The sequence below is a fragment of the Lynx rufus genome, unplaced genomic scaffold (genome assembly GCF_022079265.1).
Source record: "Lynx rufus isolate CCGP_SWC_20201006 ecotype Redwood Valley unplaced genomic scaffold, mLynRuf1.p SCAF_20, whole genome shotgun sequence".
Lineage (NCBI taxonomy): Eukaryota > Metazoa > Chordata > Mammalia > Carnivora > Felidae > Lynx > Lynx rufus.
This window is the reverse complement of record NW_025814835.1, coordinates 23,825,010-23,847,801: the sequence shown is the minus strand read 5'-3', so window position 1 is coordinate 23,847,801 and position 22,792 is coordinate 23,825,010. Positions and strand designations below refer to the sequence as shown.

General features: G+C 41.7%; 1 pseudogene; it reads left to right on the top strand.

The window, feature by feature from the left end:
- The first annotated feature begins 11,715 nt into the window (after positions 1 to 11,715).
- On the top strand, positions 11,716 to 17,899 carry LOC124517032 (cyclin-A2-like; annotated as a pseudogene).
- The last annotated feature ends 4,893 nt before the right edge of the window (positions 17,900 to 22,792 follow it).

The window sequence follows — 22,792 nt, the reverse complement described above, 5'->3', positions numbered from 1 at the left end:
GAAGGGATAAAATAATCATTGTGGGGGATGGAAGAGGACACTCACAACAGGCAGTAAGGGGAAAAAATTCAAGCTGTTTTGCTTGTCATTCACTTGTACAAATACTCCTTATTACCGCCATGCCGAATAAGAAATATTTCCTGTCCTCGTGTTGCTCACTGGAGGTACAGCCATAACTATTGCCCATAGTTGAAATATGATTCATGTGGAAACAGGAGAATGCAGAGTGGACTATGGAAGAAAGGGGAGGCATCATCAAAAGGAAAGGCAGTCTGGGTGTTGGGAGGTGTTGGCACTGGTTATGAAAGGTTTTTCTGGAGGAAGAAACATCTGAGTGAGCTGAGAACAGAAAACTAAGAGTTATACAAAAACCTGGAGAGCTGGAGAAATTCCCAAGAGGTCAACAAGGGTGGAATCTAATGTGAAGGTGGGATGGGTAGTGGTAAGTGATGGGGCTGAAGGGCTGGACAGAGGCAGATCCTGGAGGCAGACTGGGTGTTAAGGAGCTCAAACTGCCTTCCATTGGTGTTCAGGAGTTAATGCTGGGCTCTTTGGAGGATAGCAGCAGGGTTTACCCTTTCAGTGGGTCACTAGCCATTGTGAAGAGAGACGTGGAGGAGCTGGGAGTGCAACCAGAAGAAGTCAGTTAGCAAGCTGTGGCAGTAGTCCAGATGAGAGGTGGATCAGATGACCTCCACTGTCCCTCCACCTTTTCGTTCTTCCCTGGAGATTAAACATTGCAGGCAGGAATTTCCCGTTGGTCAGACCTGGCTCATTTCCTGGTGCCTGGGCTGGGGAGAGGGGATTTCTACCACACTCAGACTGTCAGCAGAAAATGGAGCCTTGCCGCCCAGTAATCCCCCTAAAGCAGGGAAGTCCAGCCAAATAGAAAGTTTTCATTGTTATTGCTGAGTAGACAAAATAATGGCAGATGTCCACTATATTATTCATTCTATGACTTTCCTTTTCATGCAGCCATATGCTTTGCAGATTTTTTCATATTAGTAGGTATACATTTACCTCTTTCCTTCTACTGCAGCATGATTAAATTCTTTTTTTATTTTTATTTTATTTTATTTAAAAAATTTTTAAACATTTATTCATTTTTGAGAGACAGAGAGAGACACAGTGTGAGTGGTGGAAGGGTGGAAAGAGGGAGGCAAAATCTGAAGCAGGCTCCAAGCTCTGAGCTGTCAGCACAGAGCCTGATGTGGGGCTCGAACACACAAACCATGAGATCATGACCTGAGCTGAAGTCGGACACTCAACCGACTGAGCCACTCAGGCGCCCCAAGCGTGATTAAATTCTTAATAAATACATCTTAAACTCTGATTTGTCTGGATCTTCTGGACTTACCCAAGAAGGCATAACTCTGACTTTGATTCATTTAATTCCTAGATTTAGACCAAGGCCAGGCCAACTCTAGTGTCACAGCTCTGGCTACCGGGTGAATTGCAGTGCATCACACTCCATTTTTTTTGAGTTTGTCTTCTAGATAGACACAGAAAACTTTGAGCCTGGATAGTCCCAATCCTGGGGCTCAAGATGTTCACCAGACTTCATCAAGTTTCTTCCTTCCTACAGAACATCTAGAAACTCTGTCCAGGCAATGATGTGGGGCAAGCACAGAGCTCATGTTTGTTCCCCCTCACCCAGGGATCACAATCCTTGGTTTCCTGGTGCCCAGTGTGTGAAAACTCCTGTCTTATGAATGTTGCACACATCAAACTAATGTAACATTGTGTGTCAACTGGACTCAAATAAAACACTGAAAAAAGAAAACTAAAAATGAAAAAACACCCAATTAGAAGGGAACACAGCTAGGAACTACTGACTGACTATGTGATCAGAGGCAAATCAGCAAAACTCTATAAGCCTCAGTTTCTTCATCCACAGAATGGGTAACAGTAACACCCATGCTCTCTCCGTACCTCAGAAGGTTATCGTGAGAGTGAAGTGGAAGAAGGATAACTGTTTGAAAAGCGACACGCTATTATAAAATGTGGCGGTTTGCTAGACTGTTGTTCAGGCTATCAGACCCGCTTCCCACCATCAACAGCTGAAGAACGTGACTATACACAATTTGCCACGCAGAAAAGTTTTTATTAGTTCATCTACAATGTTACTATCTTTAAAATTACTGACTTTGGGATTGTATGTATCGATAGTCACAATTTTAAAACCTCAAAGGTAGGACATATGGAAAAAGGATCCCTCTTTTTGTTTGTTTCTGGTGGGAGGGTAAATCTAGTCCCCTTACCTTCATCTTGGCTGGAGGTAGGATTCTCTTGTGCTGAATTACTGGTTTATGTAGCAACCTAATACTAATCTCATTGGAAAATTCAGACACCTTCCTTGTCTTCTTCTATTGTCCATGTAAATTGTATAAAACATCCGTAACATGAAATGTCTATTCCATGAAAATATGGTAAACACCTTTCCAACTCTTTATAAATGTAAGGAGCTTTTTAGTTTGCCCAACACCAAATCTCTGTTGTAATAATTGCATACATCTCACATTTCATTTCAAATTAATTTACATGCTACTCAGGGTGCCTGGGTGGCTCAGTTGGTTGAGGGTCTGACTCTTGGTTTCGGCTCAGGTTGTGATCTCACGGTTCATGGTTCAAGCCCCGTGTGGGACTTTACTCTGAGTGTGCAGCCTGCTTGGGATTCTCTCTCTCCCCCTCTTTCTGCCCCTCTACCCCCCTGAAAAAAAATAAATAAACTTGAAAAAATTACATGTTCTTCCTCATAAAGCAGGTCAGTACTTTTTCTCTGGATTCTCTTTCCCACATGATTATTCATTCAGTCAGTAAGTTTTGTCACTTCTGTTCCATCCCATCCTGTTCCACAGACACTTAAGGGGTATCTCTTACATGCCAGACCCTGGGTGCTGTGCTGTGGCTGCAAGAGGATGCTCCTATGTCTAGTGCTTTTCTTGTATCTTTGTATGAAGACGTGATGGGGTGGCTGAGACCTGTGACAATGACCGGTTTCGGGGTAGCACAAGGGAAGCCTGGGGCCTCCCTCTAGCTCTCAGCCCAGTTAAGCTCTTCAGCCAGGCCACATGTCCCTCGCCTTGCCTTTTGTGGGCCTGACCTGTCACTCGCCTTGTACTCCATCCACCCCACCTGTGCCAGAGTAACCCATAAGGTGGCATATTTGTCACACCCCCTGCCATCTTGTTTCTGTGCTGGTGTCCTCCAGCTTAAACAACGCTCTTTCAAACCTTCCCCCGCCAAGTCTCCTCTCTGAAAAAAATGCAGACCTCTGTGGCCTGGGGATCACGCTTGAATAGACAAATTCTGCTGGAGGAGTTTGTCTTTGTAAAGGCCAGGCAAAGCATGAAGAAGGTGAAGAACTCAGCAAAACCTCAGCAACACCCTTAGCTCTGGGCTGAGCCAGGTACAGATTCAACTGTCTTTGTGTCTGGTTTCTTTCACCATGGTCACTGGCTGCTCCTACTGTCAGCATGAGAGCTGGAAAGGGCACCTGCTGACCCTGTCACTCAGCTCCACGCACAACATCTGGGAAATGCTTGCCCCTTAGGTTAACTTTAGAAGTTTGATCTCTGTGGAAGAATGTATATGATCTCTCCTGATAGAAAATGATGTCATGTTTCTTTGTTTCATATTAGCAGATGAAAACTTGACTACATTGTATAACGATTTGATTGCTGAAAGTACGTACTCCTTCTATTCTCATTTCACAAATTTGTTTACATTGTGGCATATCTGTCTGATTGGCTCCACGTGTGAAATTAGTACACACAGGAGTATTTTGTTTCCAGCGCACATTCACTCTGTTCAGATAGCCGTACCCTAAATGTATCCTGGGAAACCACCCTCCCCCTGTCTCGGGAACAATATCCCCCTGGCTCCAGGGGCAGGGTGTGTGACTCAGACCCAGCCAATCAGAGCGCCGCAAACTTCTGGCCACATGGCCCTATCGGAGTCAATTTCCTGGAAGGACTAATAAAAGATACAAATAAAACAGATCATATGGAAAATGGCGATCCAACCACAGATGTAGAAGTGATAAAGATCATAAAAGCATATGTGGGTAAGTGCATGACCAGATGCAAAGTTCGAATTACTAGACAAGTATAAAATGCACAAATCAGCACAAAAAGAAATAGGATATTTGAAAAAGACAATGATAACTTAACATAGAATGAGAAATAAAATTATTCCTTCTTGTCCCAATACAAAAATCAGAAAACAAAAGCCAAACGAAAAAAACAAAAAGAAAAAGATCTAAGCTTACCCTTGCCTTGCCTTTTGTGGGCCTGACCTGTCACTTGTCCTGCACTCCATCCACCCCACCTGTGCCACAGTAACCCGTGAGGTGGCATTTGTGTCACACGCCCTGCCGTCTTGTTTCTGTGCCGATGTCTTCCAGCTTAAACGAGGCTCTTTCAAACCTCCCTCCCCGCACCCCGCAAGTCTCCTCTCTGAAGAAAAGAGTAAATACAAACTTCTGTGCCCTGGGGATCATGCTTGAATAGACAAATTCTGCAAAATTGCAAAACAAATGTTTAAGTGAATCCTTGTTTTTTGTCTTTAAATGATATAAAGCATTTGAATTTCATAACACACTTCTGATCGTTTAGTGTAATCATCTTAAAATGATTTTTGGTTAAGTTTTTCAATATCTGCATATACCCCACCACCACTTTTAAAAGATTTTTTTAATTTTTTAAAAGTGTATTTATTTTGAGAGAGAGAGAGTGGCAGAGAGAGAATCCCAAGCAGGCTTTGCACTGTCAGTGCAGAGCCTGATATGGGGCTTGAACTGATGAACTGTTGAGATCATGACCTGAGCTGAGATCAAGAGTCAGATGCTTAATTGACCGAACCACTCAGGCGCCCCTTTAAAAGATTTGATCCCTTAGAAATATGCCCCTAGTTTCTTCTATGGCTTCTTATATTCTCTGGACTGCAAATGTGCATTCCCAACGACACGGTAACTCTGAGAAGCTGAACTTAAAGAATTAACAAACCAAAATTCTTGGCCTGGCTGGCAGGGCCTCCAGCAAGCTGCCGTTCTGACTGCTAAATTGTCTTCTCCAAACCCAGCTCCTCAGACATGCCCCGTCAGGGTGGTCAGGCCGCCCACCATACTCCCCCATGGTGGCAGTCCCCTGACCTTCAAGGGTGTGGTTTGCCTCCCACAAAGGCCCGTCAATTTGGGCCCATACGGCTGTTCCCCACGGTTTGATCTCATCACAGGGGTAGGTTAGGGCACCAGCAGGTTTTCTTTCTTTCTCTTCTTCCCTTCCCTTTCTTCCCTTTCTAGCTTCCTAGCTTTTCTTTTCTGCCCTCTCTTCACTTCCTTCCTCCTCTCCCTCTTCCTTCCTCTCCTCTTCTTTACAGAAAAAATCAGTACAAGTGTTCACTTTTTGAAAACTTGATGAAATCATTCCTACTGCTCTTCCCTATTCGCTCTGCCATGACAGCGTAGGATGACCATACTTCCCAGGGTCCTAGGTTCACCTGCCATCCTGGCATAGTTATTACTGTTTCTCCTTTGACTCTCAAAAATGTGTGGGTTTGGATGATGGGCTATATCACTACCTTACTGTCATGTGAACCAGTTCCTGCGAAATACGTTGGTGGAGTTGGGAACATTGATCTATGGGTCGTGACCCCACACACCCTCCAAGCACCTAGCACTGAATCCCACAAAGAGCGGCAGAGACTGGATGAATCGGTTGAAAGTGATTCTTTTTCCATCTGTCCTACTGTTGAGGTTTAAAAATTGTGACCATCGATACATACAATCCCAAAGTCAGTAATTTTAAAGATAGTAACGTTGGAGATGAACTAATAAAAACTTTTCTGCGTGGCAAATTGTGTATAGTCACGTTCTTCAGCTGTTGATGGTGGGAAGCGGGTCTGATAGCCTGAACAACAGTCTAGCAAACCGCCACATTTTATAATAGCGTGTCGCTTTTCAAACAGTTATCCTTCTTCCACTTCACTCTCACGATAACCTTCTGAGGTACGGAGAGAGCATGGGTGTTACTGTTACCCATTCTGTGGATAAAGAAACTGAGGCTTAAAGAGTTTTGCTGATTTGCCTCTGATCACATAGTCAGTCAGTAGCTCCAGCTGTGTTCCCTTCTAATTGGGTGTTTTTTCATTTTTAGTTTTCTTTTTTCAGTGTTTTATTTGAGTCTAGTTGACACACAATGTTACATTAGTTTCACGCGTACAGCTTAGTGACTTGACAAGTTTATATATTATGGGATGTTCACCATAGGTATAACTGCCATCTGTGGTGTTTCATCACTATCACAGCGTTGGTGACTGTATTTCTTATCCTGTGCCTTTCATCCCATGACTTATTCAGTCCATAACTGGAAGCCTGTATCCTTCTCTCCCCTTCACCCATTTCACTCAACCCTCTGTATCTACAGGTCTGATTCTGCTTATTTATTTATTTATTCGTGTATTTGTTTGTTTTAGATTTCACTTATGAGTGGAATCATACGATATTTCTCTTTCTCAGTCTGACTTATTTCAGTCCGCGTAACACCTCCAAGTCCAACGATGTTGTCGCAAATAACACGATCTCCTCCTTTTTTTTTATGGCTGTATAAACCAGGTGTTCTATTATTTCAGCATAGGCTGAGATAAAAGAGAAACTCCCCTGTTTTAGTAGTTTGAGAAAATAAAAGCTTACTTCTCACATCAAATCTGCTCTGCAATAGCAGCCTCCTTCCACTTGTAGCTATGTCACTTGGGGTATCAGAATTCCCAGCTTACCAAAGCAGGAGGGCTTTGATGGAGAAGGTCCCTAGATCTTAATGCCTCAACTTGGAAGAACACCAGGTATTTCTTCCCATAGCTATTCATCAGAACAAGACACATGGCCCAGACCCAAAGTATAAAAAAGACTGAGATTGTAGAGGAGCCCATGGAAGATATGGTGACCACTGACTGTTTCTGTCCTAGCCACCCACATGTAAATCATCTGAGAAGTCTTTAATGAACACACACATCCAGTGAAATACCGTATTGTTTGAAACTTGCTTTAATATACTGTAAAGAAAAAAGTGTGTGCAGGACGGAAAGATAAAAGAAAATTGGCAAAATGCTGTTAACTACTGGAGGTGAGTGATGAAAATATAGGAATTCATGATATTATTCTACTTTGGGGTACCTTTCCATTATATTTAAAAAAAATTTTTTTTAACGTTTGTTTATTTTTGAGACAGAGAGAGACAGAGCATGAACGGGGGAGGGTCAGAGAGAGGGAGACACAGAATCCAAAACAGGCTCCAGGCTCCGAGCTGTCAGCACAGAGCCCGACGCGGGGCTCGTACTCACGGACCGCGAGATCGTGACCTGAGCCGAAGTCGGCCGCTCAACCGACTGAGCCACCCAGGCGCCCCGACCTTTCCATTATTAAAAATATAAAAAAATAAAATAAGAATCACTGATCCAAGGAGCCCTTCTTCTGTATATCTGAGGTGAGACTTGGATATGAATATTGTACAAAAGCAAGAATATGTATAGTATATATATCTAATAGCTATTAGACTTTTTAGTTCATGAATAATGGATTTTCATTATTTGTGTTCTGATTCCATGTTGGGTATCCCTTAACCTTGAGTCTTTTCAATACTGGTGGTATCGAGGTGGTCTTTGTGATATTGTCACAAAATAAGTGTTCCTTTCCCATGAAGAAAAGAAAAAACAAACAAACAAACAGCAACCCAGCTCTGCTAAGGTCAGAATATTCAGTCCTCTCCATTCTGTGTTTTGGAAAGTAGATGATGTGGTGGTTCAAAAGGGCAACAGATCCTGTGTAGTTTTTGCTGTCAAGACTGGGCACTATTCCCCTACCCTTGGCTTTGGACTGGCCTTGTGGCTGCTTCGATTGATAGAATGCTGCAGAAGGGACGGTGTGAAGTTCTAAGTGTGGACCTAGGTTTCTGTTCTCACCCCTTAGTAATCAGCTGCCCTGGGAAGAAGCCCTGTCCAGCTTGTTAGGGTTGGGTGACCCTCCCTGACAGCCATACCAAACCTCGGACATGTAAGGGAAACCACATGGATCCAACAGCTGTGGTTGAGCCTCCAGACACCTGCATGTACGTGAGTGACCCCGAGAACAATAGAAGAACCACCCCTCCAATCCCAGTTCGAACTGTTGACCCCATAGAATCATGAGCAAATAAAATGGCTGTTATTTTTCACCTACTAAGTGTTAATGGTTTGCCATGCAAGCATATGATAGTGTTACACCCACAGACCCTCAAGTCACTGGTTAAGACTTTAAAATGTGTTTTATTGTTTATTTGTTGAAGGTTTTTCTTTTTTCAATTCTTGAAAATCTCTAGGCTGCACATCTTAGAGATGATAAGAGCTGAGTGTCAGAAGTCTCAGACTTAAAAATATATATCAAATTGTATTTCCCTCCAAGGAGAACTTGTGTCCTTTATTCACTCAGCTTTAGTTTTATCTACTTTTATGACATCTGAATTGCACTAAGATGTGATTTAATTTGGAGCTTGGAAGAGAGTTTACATTGGCATTGGGGGAGTTTTCCTGAGAGATAAACTTTCAAGGAAACACATTGTAATTCAAAGGAAAGTGTATCTCAAACTAGTGCGATTTCAAAAACAACAGAGTTCTTCAGTAAGTGAAGCATTAACCAATTCCCCAGATGCTGTTGATGATATTTATCTCTTCTGGGATTAACTCAAGAGCCCCATGAGAAAGGGATAATATTAGTTATTTACTACAGAGGTGATGAAAACAGAACTGAATGGAAAAAAACTGGTTGATTTGTGCTAGTTTCTTACTGTGGCAGTTGGGAGAGGTATAATGTTCTGCAAAATTACACCAAGGACCTAGATTTTAATGAAGCACATCTTCCCTTCCCTTATATCAATCCTCAGTGGGTCACACAGAGAAACCACTGCTTCCCAACTATTCTGTTCTGAGTCTCTTTGCATTAGGAGACATTTGAATGAGAAACTTCTGTTCCAGATAAAGCTACAGGTGTGTCCTAAAACAGATTAAAGCCATCATGAATCCCTGAACTGTACCGGTGAGTCTGAACATGCTTGAGAATGATTTGCTAAACTTCTGTTTTTAAAGTTAAGGTGCCTTTGCTACAGTTTGTATCTTGCCTATGAGAGCCAGTCTAAAAAAGAATCATGAATTAAAAGGTATCACTTTGGGGAGTACCTTTCATCTTCAAAATGCTCACTATATCTAGCAGAGTTTACAATCCAGAATCTTTGACCCCTAGATAATCATTTTCAAAGTGTATTTTAACCAAGAATAACTATTTTTCCCTGTCTCCAAAAGCCTATATTAAATTTATGTTTTAAGTGATGTCGCTCACATCTTTTCTACTAAAAAAAGGCATGAATGACAAGAAAGGTACTTGCCAGGAGAGAAGGCTAAGCACTATGTGAAGGTTCGGATGGCAAAGACAGGCAACTCATTCAAACCTGAAAGCCTCCTGACAAAGACAGCACCTGAAGCCGCAGGAAGCCTTTCAAGAGAAATAAAGAGGATTTTGATGAGCTGCCTCTGTGTGCAGGGCCCTGAACCCAGGGCTGCTGTCGACTCCAAAAATAATGAGGAACAGTCCCGTTCTCAGGAGCTTACCATCTACATGGTCATGGAAGGCACAATGCATCTGGAAAGTTAAGAGCAATGGAAGAGGGAAATGGATACACAGGACAGATATGAGACATCACAATGGTGAATGATAGATGTGAAATGAGCATATGGCACATGCTCTAAGAACTCAGATGGAGCCATGATTGTGGAAAACTGGACCCAAGGGAAGATCATACATACACAGCCAGGACACTTTTTGGATCCCAAAGAATGGGCAGGATTTGGAAAAGCTGAAAGGGATGGGGGAGGTAATCTGGTTTGGAACCGGATAGAGAAATTGGTATGTGAGATGACAAAGGAAAGAGGCAACACAGCATATGGTATGGAAGCACATTTTTGGAGCCTGTGAGTAGAAGAGTTGAATTAGAACAGAATGAAGCTGTATGCTGATGGATCGTTGAGTGATGAGCAGTCTTTGAGCCTGACCGTGGAAGCCCTTTGTTGTCAAGACAGTTCATCTAGATTCTCTTGGTAACTGGGATCTCAGATAAATCTTTGGGTGTCTTCAAACATTTGTGAGGATGGCCAAGAGACTAAGGACTATGTGAGGTCTTAATGAATGGAGAGACACTTTCCTTTTTTGTGTGTTAAAACAATTAAGTTAACTTATTTATTTTAGAGAGAGAGGGAGAGCGAGCATGAGCGGGGGAGGGCCAGAGAGAAGGAGAGAGAGAATCCCAAGCAGGCTCCATGCTGTCAGCACAGAGCCCGATGCAGGGCTCAAACTCATGAACCACGAGATCATGACCTGAGCTGAAATCAAGAGTCAGATACTTAACTGACTGAGCCACCAGGTGCCCTGAGGACACTTCCCTAAGAGTTACAAGCTGAAATGAGATGTGCCACTCTTTTTACCTTTGGACTGAAAAAGTGGTTAGGAGCCCAGCCAGTTTATTTAATTGGTCAGGCCAAGAATCTTTACATACCAAAATAGGAGCTTGGCTGTATAATCTAGTCAGGTTTCTCTTCTATAAAACTGAGCATAAAGAAATTAAATACTAATTTTCCACCACTTTTTTATGTGTGCATCCAAAGTTGAAACTCAACATATCTAACATTCAGCAAGTAATATATTACATATGTTATGTGTGATACATGGATAAAATGAGCATATTATAATATTGCTTATTGAGTGACTTAAAATGAGGTGCAAATTGCTCATCACATCGTTCTAATAATTTCCAAGTAATTTGTTGGTAATCAGAAACGGTGATTATAAGCTTTTGTTTGAAGTGACTGTCATCCAAAAAAATAATGCCTGTCTGGGCCTCGATTTGATGAAGGGAAGTGCAGCAAAGTATTTCAAAATGACTTCACTGAACTGTGAGTCATCGTGTCCTTGGTGCCCAGATGCTTTGTGGCAGCCAGAGGCAGCCGGGTGCTCAGGCTGTGCTTTGTGACTTGGTACACACCTGGGTGCCAGAGCTTTCCGTGGGGCCTGGACCTGGAGGTCCTGTGTCCAGGCTTCAGTGACACTGCTGCCTTCCCACCAAAGCTGCCCCTCGGAGCGGGAGGCGGAGGCGTGTAGGCCCCTCCTTCGTCATGCCCGCCAGCTGGTGTGAGCCTCACTGTCATTAGGGTTGTGTTTAAGGATGTCGCATGAGAAGTGCTAGTGGCAGAGCTCTTCATCTTCTGGGCAATGAGGGCTCCCATCCCTGTTACACTTTCAGTAGGAAGCATCTCTGCCTGCAACCCCTCCAGGTGCAGTAAGAGAGGACTCAGACATAGGTGGAGTTTCTTAAGTAAATGTTAGCAAAAATATGCAAAAGGATGAGTATACACGATTTTAGCAGTAGAGAGATCATCTCTGTCCTAGGAGACGAGAATGCAGACTGGATGAGCTATAGTCTTTTGAGAAGGTGGTCACCATTTTTTTTTTCAATTAGGAAACTCAGTCAGTATGTTCCAAACTCAGTCAGCTATAAGCATGTACAGAAAATGGAATATGGTTTTCTACATAGAATATCTCGAGTGACTCTGTCATCTTTATAAAATTCCAAGTGAAATAACACTCTTTGGATATTGTTTATATGAAAACTTGGATAAAGTAGACCCTTTTGGCTATAAATGTCAAGAACAGGTGCCCTGGCAGGTAAAGGCAGGTAAGCAGCCTCCATTTCATTGTTCTATAACCATAAAGTCTATTACTGTCTGGGCACACTAACTATTGTTAATTTTTGAGTTAGATAGTCAAGGATTATGGCAGAGAGTTTCAAGCCTTAAAGTGCATTGTGATCGCTTATTGAAGGTACCCCCAGAGACTCTGATTCAGCTAGGAAGGACTGGAATCTTTATTTTTAGCAAATGCCTAAGGCATTCTGGTGCCCATGTGACTCTATACTATTTACCTTAAGAAACACCAAACTAGGGCTTTATGTTTCAGGAGATCATAACTGCTGATCTCTTGAATGAAGGAGGGAAGGAGTAGGGTGAAGGGCAGAGGGGAGATACACATGGTATTCTTGGTAGTTAAATCAAGAAATGAAAACCTCAGTGAGTAGCTTCTCTCTTTCTAAAAACTGCTCCAAAATGCCATGGTTCTCTAGAAGCTGTACCAAACAGGAAGCTACTGTGGGTAATTCCTTACAAATTTATAATCGGATTAAGGCAGAGGTCATTATGATAGAGACAGCAGGCAGGGAGTGTGCAGGGGTGGTGTGGTATCATCCTGCCATTCTCTTACCTCCAAAGCTATTATCGTTTACGAATGAAATGAGCACACTGCCAATTCTGACTCCAGGTCATTAACCAAGGAGGTAAATTTAATAAAATCCCAGACTAATCCAGACAATTGGTGGCCAACTAGGAACTTTCTCATCATGTTCTTAAATTATATTCACTGTTGCAACATGCTGACGGATTCAAAATCAATTATCATGCTGGAGAATACTATGCATGAGTCAGAAGAAATGAGCTAGATTTGCATATGGCAACATAGAGAGATCTCCAAAACAAAGGAGTGAATACAAAAATAAGGTACAGAATAAGATAGATAGTGAAATACCATTTACGGATATAACATGCATCGTATTCAGTGCTACCTGTTTTCCAAGCGGAACACATGTCTAAGTGATAGTAGATATACGTGCATTGAATAGACTAAAGCAAGTGCCTATGTCAGAGGAAGGCAGATGGAGACTGGTGGTGAGGGATAAAGGAGAAAAACAACAAACCAGACCAGCACCTTGTCACAGATCAGTGCTGACTGTGGATCTCGAATTGAGAAGTGGGATAGACTCAGTTCTCGGCCTCTTAGGAACAAAAGGAAAAATGTTAAAGACTCGACATCTGCCCTGAGGAATTGCAAATTTGGTAGGAGTCACATGTGTGAAATAAATAAGACATTATATATTCATGAGTTAGATAGGAAGTACTACGATAGCTGAGAGAGTATAGAGAAAAAAGAAAAAAAATGACAAAACTTTAGGACAAAACAAAAAAAGAGGAAAAGGCAAATGTTCTGTGGTGTCTGCCGATGGTCCTCAGAGGCATTCCATGGTGTGGCCGTCTTTGGAAGTTCCTTATTTTCATCATTTTCCAACGGTCTCCAGGAACCAACATTAGTCTAGATCTCCCAATGCTGTCGCAGTTCCCAAGGACTGTCGTGTTTTACTTCATTCTTTTCCATATGCATCAGAGATATGATTGAACTTTGCTTAAATGAGGAAAATGTTATGTTAACCTAATTTCATTTATTTCTTCTTCTTTTTTTTTGTACTGATTTTTTATATGAATTTTGAATATAGGTCACACACCATGTTACAGTGGTTTCAGGCGTATAACTTAGTGACTCGACAAGTTTATACCTTATGCTATGCTCACAAGCATAGCTACTATCTGTCCCCACACAACACCGTTACAATATCACTGGCTATATTCCTCATGCCGTGCCTTTTTTATTTCTGTGACTTACTCATTCTATAACTGGACCCCTCTCTCTCCCACTCCCCTCCCTGGCTCTGTGAGGTCAGGCAATATTTGCAAAAATTTCCAATACCGAAGTGTGCTCTCCTATTGAACATCAGTTAAGGTGATGTTAACTGCTGGAGTAGATGTGCTCCCCCATATCAGAGGCTTAAAAGTGATGTCACAGTACAATGATGGTTCTCCTGGATTGCTGGCTCTCCTCCGCGCAGTGACTCAGAAACCCAGTTTCGTCAGTCGTGAATCTGTGCCATGTTATACACATGAATCTCAATCTGCCCTGGGAGCCTTTTCTGCTCCAGCCAGGTAGAAGAGGAAAGAAGATGCAAGATTATGTTTGAATATTTTTGATTGTCCAGGATTGGAGGAAGCATTATGTTACTTCTTATTCCCAGACCATTGACGAGAGTTCAGTTGTAGAACTGTCAGGAAGGCTGGGAAAGGTAAATATATTTGTATGCTCAGATACATGGGGAGATGGGTCTGCTGAATAACTTCTATGTATTTGTTTATTTGCTTGTTTGTTTCTTTATTTACATCCATCTCTTATTCATAAGAGGTGTAGAAATGGGGACTGATAAAGGTAATGGGAAATATACCTTTGATTCCACTTGATATATTTGATGTGTTTAACCAGAAGTTGGGCAGAGAATCTGTGCCTTTTGAAAGTCTTCCTCATCAACATTCACTGACCATAAAATGAAGAAAGTTTCATGGACAGAACAGCTGTATGAATTAGAAGGTCTAGTAATCCTTCACTAGAAAACATATTCTTGTATGTGCCCCACAGGGGTAGTACTCAGCGTTACCCCTCTCCTCCCTTCAGCTGCCTTTCTGACTCCTCTGAGCCAGCATCTAGATGTCTGAATCTTCCAGCCTTGGCCAAAGTTTTTAGATTTGACCCCGAGCTGCCCACACCTTTGAGACTTGCCTGACTCTTTATGCCTCAGCTAATTCCTTTGGCCTCCACTTCTTGACGGCCTGAATTTCTCTGCCTACTTGTTTCAACCCAGGCTGTGCCTGTGTGAACTTTCCTTTTAACTTGTGTGAGTCAATAACGGGCTGTCTCCTGAGACATAGCTACATTCTGGGTTGCGCTAGAAGTCCTGCTTATACTATAAATCCTTACATAAGACTTATTATATAAGTCCTGCTGAGCACTATTTTGTTGTTCTCTTCATCTCAATGTGATTATGGTATATACTAATTGCTGGGATTCCTATGTGAAATCACTACAAAACAGCTGAATATTTTATCCTACATATATTTGCCCTTGATGAGAAAAGTGCTGAGTCATCTAGGTAGTTCAAGTAAAAATTTGAATTTGAATCATGAAAGGAAGTTCTCCTGGGGACATTTGCTCCAGTGTTTCTGCCGCGCATTCAGAAATTTGCTCATCATATTTGGTAACTGTTCAAAATTCTCTGGAGGGAACTGAGACAAGTTTTCAACATAGGAAAATTCATGTGACTGAGTATAAACTTTATTTCTTTGGCCAGCCTGGCGTCTACAATATGTGCAGCCCAGTAATCAATTCATGATACAAATATTGATAATATATCTCTTTCTTACACATTTGCATGAACTAATCAATCATATATAGTGCAATAATTTCTTTGTCTTTGGTTGATAAAGGTTAGGTACCGGTAAACAATAGCCTGTGGGTCAAATTCAGCCCCATGCCTGTTCTGGTAAAGTTTTACTGGAACACAGCAATACTTATTTCTTCACATATTATCTATGGCTGTTTTCACGCTATGGTGGCAGAACAGAGTAGTTGTAACAGAGGCTGGACGGTCCTCAAAGTCTGTAATATTTAGTCTCCCTCCCTTCGCAGAAAAAATTTGCCTGCTCTCACTTTAGCAGAATATATTGAAAGCATATGATTCCTAACACTGAGCAGACGGCCAATAAATGAGTTTTCTTTTTTTTTTTTTTTAATTTTTTTTCAACGTTTTTATTTATTTTTGGGACAGAGAGAGACAGAGCATGAACGGGGGAGGGGCAGAGAGAGAGGGAGACACAGAATCGGAAACGGGCTCCAGGCTCTGAGCCATCAGCCCAGAGCCCGACGCGGGGCTCGAACCCACGGACCGCAAGATCGTGACCTGGCTGAAGTCGGACGCTTAACCGACTGCGCCACCCAGGCGCCCCAATAAATGAGTTTTCTATTCCAATCTTTCTTTGCTTATATTATTTCTTCTACCTGGAATGCTGTGACTCTTCAATCATTTCTTTCTTTATTCACAAGTATTCATCATGTGCCTGTTATGTGGCAGGCACTGCTTTGGTGCTGGGATAGTGTAGATAACAGAATCGACTGTCTTCATGGACCTCACATTCTACTGGGGTGGGGAGACACAAGCGGATGTACAACATCATGTCTCCTCCTGATTCATGCCGTGAAAGTAAATAAAGCAGGTACGGAGGTCTCTCTGCCTGTTTAATTCGTATTCAACCCCAAAGTCTTGCAAAGCCCAACTTCCTTCACGAGATTATCCTTGGTCTCCCCATTTGCTCATTGCCTCTTTCCCTCTCTGTAAAGTCCCAGCTCTTTTTATTTGGTATTTTTAAGGCATTTATGTCATTCTACCATCAACTGGAGCTCTTTGTTGATGTTTTTCTTCTCCACCATAGATTGCGAGGCCACCATAGATTGTGAGGTCATAACAATGCGGCAATTTTTTAAATTTCTCAACAGCAACTAACACGGTGTCTGAAAATTGCTAGGAAATCAGTATATACCAAAATACGGATCTACCAATGGAGGTTTGTAGTACACAACATCTTGATGCGTCCGCGTCTCAGTCTGTAGTCTTCCCGAGTTTGTGACCATCACTGTGACCCATCATCATGTGCAATGGAAAGAGGGACTTTCCCATATTTTCAGAAGCTGGGATCTCTTCAGGAATTAACTACACCCACAAGTCCATTTGGGCCATAAGATTTATCTTTTCTCTTGATAAAGAAATGAGATAACTTTTTCTTAATTGATTACACCCTGAATTTACCCCAGTAAGAGGGAAAAATTCAACCTGGCTCTGCAGGTTGACCTCGCCACGGCCCCGGGAGCAGTGACATCGGGTAGCTCCACGCCCAGGCCTGCAGCCTGCGAGGGTGGCTGGGTGCTTCAAGAGGATCAGGAGAACATCAACCCGGAGAAGGCGGAGCCCGCTCAGCAGCCTCCCGCCCGGGCCCGGAACCCACGCCTCCCAGCACCACCGTAGAGCGCAAGACAGGATGGGTTGCACCTCTTAAGGATCTTCCTCTAAATGATGAGCATGGACCTGTTCCTCCCTGGAAAGCCAACAGTCAACAGCCTGCCCTTACCATTCACGTGGATGAAGCAGAAGAAGAGACACAAAAGAGGCCACCTCCATCTAGAAACAAAACAGGACATGAAAATGTCTTGGCTTTTAGCTCAGCTATTACTTTATCAGGGCCAAGAAAACTGCTGGTACCCCTTCATTATCCAGTGGATGGTAGTTCTGAGTCACCACATACTATGGGCAAGTTGCACTAGAAGACGAAAGCCAGTGGGTGTTCCTGAAGTGACAGGCAGCCGTGAGGACATTCACACATACCTTAGGGAAGTGGAGGTTAAATGTAAGCCTGAAGTGGGCTACATGAAGAAACAGCCAGACGTCACCAACAGTAGGAGGGCTATGCTTGTGGACTGGTCCATCAAAGTAGGAGAAGAATGTAAACTACAGAATGAGACCCTGCATTTGGCTGTAAACTACATTGCTGGGTTCCTTTCGCCCATGTCGGCTCGGCGTCGGCAGGAAAATTTCAGCTCTCGGTGGTACCGCTGCTGTGCTGTTAGCCTCCAAGTTTGAAGAAATCCACCCCAGAAATAGAGTCTGTGCACATCACAAGTGATACCTGTACCAAGAAACCAGCCCTGAGGACGGAGCACCTAGTTATGAAGGTACTTTGCTTTTGACCTAGCTACACCAAGACTTTTTCTTACCTGATGCTTTCTGCACCAGCAGTCTGCAAACCACAAAGTTGAAAGTTTGGCGATGTTTTTGGGAGAATTAACTTTGATGGATGCTGACCCACACCTAAAGTATTTGCCATCAGTGATTGCTGGAGGGGGCTTTCATTTAGCACTCTACAGTCACAAGACAAAGCTGGCCTGAAACTTTAGTTCCAAAGACTAAAGATATATACCCTGGAAGGTCTCCATCCCTGTCTCGTGGACCTTCACCAGATCTACCTCAGAGGACCACAGCATGCACAACAGTCCATAAGAGGAAAGAACTTCTGTTCAAAGTATCCTGGTGTTTCTCTTCTGGAGCCACCAGAGACACTAAATGTGTAGCAGTGAAGACTGCCTTTGTTTTCTATGATGTAAATAACTCATTGTATACGGTGTCCAGCTTTTCTAAGGTTTTAAGTTTATAATCATGTCTAAATACAGAAGTTATTTATAAGGCCAAGTACAAATTATGGTATGCATTACATTTTAAATGGTTTTAATTTGTATCTTTTGTACATATAAATATCTCAGATATTTGGCTAATTTTAAGTGATTTTGCTAAAGTATTAATGATGCCAGCTGTCATCATAATGGGAATTAGTAAATGGATTTGGGGAATTTGAAAAAAAAGGAAGAAAGGGAAGAAGTTGAAACAAGTAGTTACCAAACAGGTAATTAGATGAGAAATTCTTGGCTTTCTGTTGCTGTGTTAAAACACACACACACATATGCGTGCACACACACACACACACCCTTCAGAGCTCATGGGCTGGTCTGTTGGGAAGAAAATAGGTTACTTTGTTGGAAAGAAACCAGCACTGGCAGTTGCATTAATCAGTGCTTAGAGATCAGCCAATTTCTCCCATGCGTGGGATGAATGGGGTTATTCAGGAAAGGGCATCTGGGCAGGAAATGGAGGAGTTGTAGCTAACAGAGCCAGGCTAGCCCCTGAGAGTGGAAGGGAGATCTGTCATCAGAACAAATGAGCATCAGCGAGGTGAGGGAGAGGCCAAAGGTGCTTCTAGAAGGTGAGTGAGAAGGAAATGAAAGGTTGCAACCTGTTATCAATTAGCAGAGTTCTTGGGGCAAAGCCACGAGCAGAGACAGGCTGTGGGTCACAGGAGTCCTGTATCACACTCATCACTGAGCCCCCATGGAAAAGATGCGTCTCTGTGTGTGACCTTTGTCCTAGAAGTGACTTATTATTGCCTCATTCTCATCAGCACCATTACCAGCAGTCCCCACTATTTCTCAGCACTAGGAGGAAAGAGCCAGTAGTGAGGTTCTGTAATGGCTAATAAAACTATAAAATTCCTAGATGCCTTTAGCTTCTATCTCTGGATACCCAATTTAACAGAAATAGAAAAATCTGGAAATTTCTGTTCACTGCGGGAGTGTTTCTATATTGGAGACATGACAGCAGCCAAATTGCCATGGGAACTTTGGTAAGATTCTTTCCTCAGCCCACAGTATAAGCCTTCTCTTTGAACTCGGGAGGGTTTCCTGGATGACCCAAACTTGTTCCCGCTGTGCTGCAATCACACGTCCTTGAACAAAGCCATCCAGGACACTGGTCTCTTAGGATGCAGGCTGTGTTCTTGAGGAACAACCTGTTTTCTGGAACAACCTGCAGACACCGGGGACAGGAGCAGCCTCTGGGACAGATAGTGTAGCACGTGGTCAGGCAGTGGGTTTGCCTGCCCTGTGGGTTTATATCCCTGTGTGTTTCAAGGCTTTCCCGTGAGGGTTGTACCTGCAGAGTCTCATGTTTTTGCATATTGATAAGATGAGACTGATTTCATTCCTAGAATCCTATGTCCATATTTCTAGTAAAGTCTAGTAAAGTCTAGTAAAGTCTAGTAAAGTCATATTTCCCAGATGAGCTAGTAGGAAAACAAAAAATGTGATCTTTGGAATGTAAAGATAATCCCTATGCACTATTGATGAGCTTATGGCTATCTATAATGACAAACAATAACATTTTCCTTGTAGTACATATAAGTACCTTTGTAAACTATCAATATTAGTAATATAATAGCAATTATTAACTGAATACTTACTATGTGTCTGGTACTAATTGCAAGCACTTTAAAAATGTAACATTTACAATAACACTATGAGGTAAATACTAATATTATCCCCATTTTACAGTTGAGAAAAGTGAGGCTTAGTTTCAATAACTTTTGCAAAGACTTCTGGCTAGCAAGAGGCAGATTCTATAAACCTAAATCCAGAACGCTGCCTTGTAGCCTCCATGTTATAATCACTCCTGTTTGAACAACTAAAAAGTGAAGGAATGGGGCTTCAAACCCAGACAATCTGACTCAGAGTCGTCACTGTTTCTTGTGCACTACGTTTATATTTTTATCTGTGTTTACACATATTTTCACCAGATGTATCGAATCAGGTGCTAGCTCTTTTTTGACTTGGGGACAGGTGGAGGTTAGAAGAATTCACAGCCTATTGCTTAGTAGCTAGGGACTGTCTGGTATAGATGAGTTATACACATTTATGGGAAAATGAGACTTTGTATTTATTGTATTTCCACGTAGAAAGAATCACAGGCATTTTTTAAAATTTGTACTTGTAAACAAATGTGGCAGCAAGATTGCAACGATATGTATTTCAAGCACTACCAAGCTGCACTGATATTCTTGAGACTGTGCAACGAAGGATTCAACTCTAAGAGGGAAAAGAAAAATACAGTCATGAGGAGTGTGGGCATTGTCAATGATGTCTTACCTGAAATGATGAACTTATTAACATTACGTATAATTTATGAACAATTTAATCTATGACTTTTCAAAGTTATCTAAAATGTTTCATAGGTCAGACTTGTTTGGCTGGATCTGTACTATAAGAATGTAACAGTAAGAGAGTCCTCATCTTTCTTTATATTCAAGTCAGGAAACAGAGAGGGTTTATAATTTGTGATTAAAAATTAGAAATAGTGAAATGCAGCTAGCTTACTTGAAGCATTTTCTTCCACGTGATGAACCAGTAGATAGCTTTTCTGTTTAGCTAACAAAGAGAAGGGGTTTACAGCACGGTTTCTGGAACAAAGGAATTTGAGATCCAAGTACTCTGCTTCATAATTTTCCTTTAATGCAAACAAGGTGAAGGTGAATTCATTCTCTGATTTAATCATTTCCACTCTCAAATATGTGACTTATAGCATTCTCTTTCCACAGAATTTGCCAAAGGTTTATTTAAGGCATGTCTTAGTTTGAATCTAAAATTCCATGAAGTAAACAAGCCGATAGGCCCTGGGCAAAATGCTGAAGTAGGATTCTTTAGATCCTGAGTCCAGTCTCTTGCCCTTCTGTCTGTTTCTATCTGTACCATTCTGCAAGCCCATTGGAAAGGTGCTGGGGCCCTCAAGGTAGTGGTCCATGTGGTAGTCATTCGTTCAACGGATACTTTTGTCTGCCTTCCAGATACATGGTAGATTGCACTTCCTGGCTTGCTTGGAGTTTGGTGGGGCCATGTGACCAGTTCTGGCCAATGAGTTTTATTTAGATATGTATGTCATTTCTTATCAGAGCATTGCCAGTGTAGCACCCTCCAGAACTCTCTTTCCCTCTGCTTCTCTCTCCCTCAGTGAGGAGCATTATATAACTGTCCTATCAGCCAGATTTGTAGAATAGGGGTGTCTTGGAAAAGAGCTGATGCAGGGATCACGTACCATGAGCAAGAAATCAACTTTCTCTTCTTAAACCACTGGGATGTGGTGGTTCTGGGTGTTACCAGAACATAAGCAAACCTGCTGTGGGACCAGTATTACCTGTTAGATGTGTGGAATAGCCAAGCCTAAGAATCATCAAGATAGTCCTGAGGAACAATAAGATGGAGGGATAGAAGACTTTCTTCATATATTAAGCTTTATTATAAAGCTATAGTAATTAAAACGGTGCAGTATTGTTAATATCATAAACAAAATAGACAATGATAGAAAAACCAGAGCTCAGAAGCAGCCCCAACTGTGCAGGGGAATTCTGTATTTGACACAGGTAGTGTTGCAAATCACTAAGGAAAAATAGAATTGTCAAGAAATGGTGCTGGAAAAGGTGGTTTCCATAGTGGGGAAAAAATAAACTTAGTTCCATAACTCATACACAAAAAATAATTCCCAAGTGATTAAGAAGTTAGATGTGAAAGATAAAATTTTTAAATTTCATTGGAAGCTTTGAGTAGGGAAAGAATTCTTAAAGGAGATAAAAATGATTGATGATGTAGATTACATTAAAATTAAGAAATCAAGTGCTTCTATCAAAATATGTGGAATGATAAGTCACATTTAGCAATGCATATACTTTGCAAAGGATTACTTATTGGAAAGAAAAAGACAACAGAATGATAATTCACTTCATAGGCATAAGATCACAGCCATTTCCCCCAAAGAGGAAGCACAAATGGCAGAGATAAAAAAAAAAAAACACACACACACACACACACTCACACCAGGAGAATGAACATTAAGTGCATATAAAATCTCAAAAATTAAGAAGCCTGTCAATACCAAGTATAGATGAGGATGTGATATATAGGAATTCTCATTCACTTTTTATAGGAGTATAAGTTGGTACAACTACTTGGGAAAACAATTCTTTCATTCTTGTGTAAAGCTGAACATTTCATTACAACTGAGTAACTTCACTCACAGGTGTCATGAAGAAATACTTCATGTAGTAAGATGCAGGTGATGGTAGAACCATCATGGACAGCATTGTAGAGGTGAGAGATATGGGGAGATATTGGTCAAAGGCTACAAACTCTGCAGGTTGAGCAGGTTCTGGCGATCTAATGTACAGTGTTGTGATTATACTTAAAATACTATATTTTATGCTTGACATTTACTAAATTAAATGTTCTCACTGAGCACACACAAAATGATAATTATATGAGGTGAAGGATATGTTACTTAGCTTTATTGTGGTGATAATCTTGCAATGTGTGTGTATCTCACAACATGGTGTATATCATAAATACATAGAAGTTTTATTTGTCAATTATGGATTGATAAAGCTGGGGGGAAAAAGACAGATGCAAGAATGTTCTGAGAAGCACTGTTTGTAAGAGCAAAAATTCTGAAACAATCAAACTGCCATTGACAGGAATATGATTAATTGTGGAATATTTTTTCAATGTGGGTGAAAATAAATGAATTTAACATTCACTTGAATGTTCATTCAAGTGAATTCATCATTATAGATGAATACTTGAATGCTGAATGAG